Source organism: Chaetura pelagica, unplaced genomic scaffold, assembly GCF_000747805.2.
Source record: "Chaetura pelagica isolate M959 unplaced genomic scaffold, ChaPel_1.0 scaffold123, whole genome shotgun sequence".
NCBI lineage: Eukaryota > Metazoa > Chordata > Aves > Apodiformes > Apodidae > Chaetura > Chaetura pelagica.
In genome coordinates, this window is record NW_009953295.1 from 1,737,466 (window position 1) to 1,742,541 (window position 5,076).

Below are 5,076 nucleotides of genomic sequence, written 5' to 3' on the forward strand. Positions count from 1 at the left end.
GGAAAGAGGCTGCTGCCTTCCCCAGCCTAGTGAAACCCCTCTCTATCATTTTACCATATAAGGAGACAAAAGCATCGGAGACACTCATTCTTTTAGGCGCTCTGCAGCTGGCATTCGACACTTTTCTCTATTCCAAGGGTGTCAATACTTCCCCCTCCCAAACATCTTGTCTTTCTTGGCCCCTTTCCTAAAACAAGGCTCCCCTCCCCTCCTCCAGCCTTTGTTTCTCTAAACCCCTGATGCTCATTAATAACGTGGCTTTGCTAAATCCGGGGGATTGCTCTTTACAGAAGGAAAGGTTTTGCAGCAACTCAAAGTCAAACATTTGTAAGGCTCTTCACCTGGCTAAGAGAATGAAGTATTTGGTTAATATTGGTGTGAGGCTTTATTAGCTTTGGTTCTTTTGTCTGCTGCAACTCAGTGCCTTTCCCAGAGCAGAGTGAAACATGTTGTCCCTCTTCTCCTGTGTGGAGAGGTGTACATTTTTTCTGAGAAGCAAATGTGCAGGCATTTCTTTATGAGGGTTCAGAGCCCATTCTTTTTTCTCTCCACCCTTCTTTCCAAGTTCCCTCTTAGTGAGGAGGAACAAGAAGAAAAAACAGGAAAGTAATGGAACAAAAACACCCCTTGTGTAAGAGAAAGCCAAAGGAACAGATTGTCTCAGCACATGCTCAGGACCCAGTGGAGAGCCCTGCCAGTGGGCACATGCTAAAGAGCGGGGGAACCATTAATCCTCCTATAACCAGGAACTAATTTTTCTGCTACAAAATCCAGTTTCATCTATCAACTATTCTAGCAGAAACACATTATCTTAATCAAAACAGTGAGGGTCCTGGGAAACCTCCCAGAGGGGAGAATTTGTATCAGAAGCACAGGGGAGATGTCTGCTCTCAGCCATTTGAGAGGGGGGAAGCAATTTTAGGGCAATACTTCAGTAATGACTGATGCTTGCCAAAGGGAGGTGCTTTAATTTGAATGCTTTCAATCTTAAGGGAAACCAGCAGAATAAAAATGTGAAGCCCGTGAGCCTAAAACAGTCTTGCTTCGTTTTGCATCCAGATGAGGCAAGGTAGTCCAATGTCTTTTTGTGTTGGACACCGGGTGGTGATGTTTGGATGGTGGTGCAGGTGTGCATATGGGTTGGCTAAGGGTCTCCTCCTGCAAAGCAAACTTATGCCAGAACCTGGACCTGTAATTACAGCCCTCTTGTGCACCCTAATGGTTGTGAGATTTGAAATGGGGATGAAATTACAGTATCAGCTCTCCTAAATGTAAAAAATCTAAATCTAAATCCATAAAAGGTCAGGCAGAACAAAATGGTGGGAAAGGGCCATTTCTAGTTCTCTAAGGAGCAAAACCTCATTTACAGATGTGAGTTGTCTTGATGACCAGCAACGTCTGTGGGTTGATCTGTCTGTTGCTGCAGCCTTTGCAATTGCATTTTCAAAACACTGGAATTGTGTCCTGGAGGACCAAGTGGACTTATGGAATTTAGGATCTGGATTCTATGGCAATTAAATCTTATTTAAATAAATCTACTGCCCTCCTCAGCCACATATCTCTGCTTCCTCCTTTGCATTTGCACTGGTACTGGAAGATGAGTTAAACCAGATGAGCCCTTGAGCTACGAAGAAGCTGCACCTATGTCTTGGGAGAGATGCTTGTTGAGTTTTGAGCCCCATCACTGGCTTGCTGGATGCCTTTGGACAAGACATTGCACCTTTCTGTTCTTTAGTTTCACTGTCTGTAGATATATAGCTCAGGACAGCCAAACTCTTGTATGAGTTGTTAGCAAATTTTAAAAGGACTAGTTAGTGCGGAATAAAAATAATGTTGTTGTTTTTTTTTCTCTTAGAACAAACTACTGCACAGTGAGAACAATAATAGATTTCCATTTCAGTTACAGTTCCGACCTCAATTCTAATTTAGAAGTGCATGTAAAGAAGAAAAAAGGGCCCTACAGGTGGTTAAATTTGGGCTATTTAAGTCAGTTGATTTCCAAACCTTTTTAAAAGAAATTAAATATGCCAAACATGTTTTATGTTTTTTTCAATTTCCATGTTATTTTCATTTCCCTCACTGTCTATTGACAGAGTTTTTTTTTCTCCCCAGTAGGTCTCCCAGTCACAAGGCTTTTTGCAATATTCTAATTTTCCTTTCCTCCCCTCAGTCCTTAAGTAGAAATAGCAAGTATGAAATATCTGAGTTTCAACGATTCTAATGAAGATCCTGCTTCTGAACTGCATTTAGTTTTGGTCCCTGCTCTGCAAAAAGGATGTGGACAGGCTGGAGAGGGTCCAGAGAAGGGCCACAAGGATGATCAGAGGACAGAAGAACCTGCCACATGAGGAGAGGCTGGAAAAACTGGGTTTGTTCAGCCTTGAGAAGAGAATGCTTTGGGGAGACCTTATTATCATGTTCTAATACTTAAAAGGAGGTTACCAAGAAGATGAAGATTCCCTATTTACAAGGAGTCACATGGAAAAGACTGGGGGTAATGGGCACAAGTTGCTCCTGGGGAGATTCCAATTGGAAACAAGAAGCAAATTTTTCACCATGAGGGCAGTCAAACATTGAAATAGTCTCCCAAGGGAAGTGGTAGATTCTGCCACGTTGGACAGTTTTAAATCTCAGCTTGACAGGCTGCTGAGCCATCTCATAGTATTACCTAAAAAGGTTGGACCAGATGACCCTTGAGGTCCCTTTCAACCTGGCATTGTTTGGACAATACATTAAAGCCACCATAACCAAGGCAGATAGGAAACTTAACACAAAGTGAAAGTCTGTCTGCTTTGGGCTGATGCAAGGTTTCTTTTATTTTTCAGATGGCGTTTAGCTACATCAATGTGAAAAACTCAGTGCTTTAGAAACTCCAGTCTAATCTGGAAAAAAGTATTTCCATATTTGCTTCCTTAATGTATTTGAATAGTTTTCACATAAAATCTTCAACAATTTTCTTCAATGAATGTAGAGAACAGTGCCATGGCTCTGAAGCAAGGGAGAACTTCTGGTTTTGTACAGAAAAGTTATCTTCAGAAGGATAATATGTTGCTAGGTGATAAGATAGATGATACTGACCCAAATTCAAAGGAGTTTCTGTGATATCATAATCTGGGATGGAGCTCAAAGCAGTTTAGATCACTATGGTGATTATGAACAAAGATTTTGTTCAGGTTTTAGTTAGTCAGGACCTCTTTTTCTATCTAGTTAGCCCCAGTTTCATTCAGAGAAATCTGTCTCCTGAAAAAGATGTCTCAAAGTGAATGTGGCAGTGAGACACTGATCAATATATGGTCTGCTACTGTCCATGTAATTGCTGCTATATCCCTTTCTCCATGGATGACTGAGATATAGAGAAGGTTTGCAATGGATGATCCAGGCATAAAGACAGCTACGACCCAGCTACTGCTGCTTTCCTCTGTCTCAGCTGGGCAGACAAATAGCTCTTGTCACTGATGAGCATTGTACTGTGAATGGAAGGAATCACAGGGGAGGACAGTAATGGTGATTGAGGTAGGAGCAGGGAGAACACCAGAGGAAGCTTCATGGAGCAAGCCAGGGTTTTAAGGAACTGGTTATCTACCAAGGAAAATCCCTTTTGGTGACAGTTGAGTTTTTAACAGCTTGGAAAGCTGAAGCACTATGTTACAAGACTGACAGGTCTTTCACTGGACAAGCGGCATCCATGGAAGGGCCATCCCATGTCCTCATGGATTAAAAGAAGCCATAAAAGCCATTGCAGGATAAAGGCAGCCCACCAAACAATTCCCCAAACAGCAGGTGTCTGTGCCGTGTGGGCCAGCCATCCTGGAGAGCCCTCACCAGGCTGCTAATGATGAGAGGTCAGAGACCTATGAGAAGGAGCTGCTCTTTCTTTCCATTTATCTGGATTCAATTTGATTGCCATGTGGAGCACTGAGTATGACAGATGGGAAGACGCTTTTGAGTTTTTTATCCCTGCGAGTGGAACCTGGGATGTCAAATTACTACAGAGTATGCAGTAATTGCTGGTCTTTTGAATTGGCAAATGCTACCTTTTAATTTCGGATTTATTCATTTTAGTATAATCATGATCTATGGCTCCCTGTTTCAGACACATGAAACAAGCACACTGTGATTGTTCCAAAAAACCTAATCACTCGGTATTTCAGATAGAACAAGAGACATGCAAGCTGTACAAAATAGCTCACATACCTAGTATTCCCTGCAGTGTTCCCAGCAGTGTTCCCAGCATGCTCCAGTGTTCCTAACAAAGTCCCCTTTCCAGAATCCTCCCCCTCCCACTGCCCCTCTGCTTGTGGCTTCTTCTCCAAAACCTTACTTCTGGGTGAAGCACAGCACTTTTTCTGCCTGCATGCTTGACATCTTTCATGACCCTCTAGAAGCAGCCAACAGAAACATTTGTAACCGGCGTTTCCCCTTATCAGCCAGACCAAGGCCCTGGGAGCTCCTGAGCAAGGAGAGGTTTGTAAAACCGAGCAGTTGGCAGACGTCTCAAGAAGTTACCTAACTCATTCCCAAGGCAGGAGTGACAACATCTATCTCGTTCTTGGCAGATCTTTCTCTAATTTGCCCTTAAGGACTAATGCTAGGACTCCACAACCTCCAAAGTCAAATTAGCATAAATTTGGTCAGTCCAACACAGTTGTAAAAAGACAGAGAGAAAAAGATAATTGGCCTAAAGTTTTCAGTCTAACATTTATGTCTGTAAAGCATAATTAGTGTCAGGCAGAACCTGTGATATGTAGGTCTTCAGATCATGCTATAGTAATCTGAGAATCACTGAACAGAAGGGATCCTTGAATTCATTATCCTGTTTTTGGGGACTAAGAAGCATCTTGGGAAGAAAGTGAGACTAGCCTGTAATGCTATCTCCTCATAATACTCTCCCAGCCTCTAATAACTTTTGGCTTAGGGATTTCTCAACCTGGAGGCAGTATCCATACTGAGTATTACTTCAATGAACTTGCACAGTTCCCTTTTGATCCCCTGAAACTCATAATTTCCTTTAATAAGTAGCTCTACTCTATGTTGTTGAAGAACCATCTTGTGTTCATTTTGAACACGATACCCTCT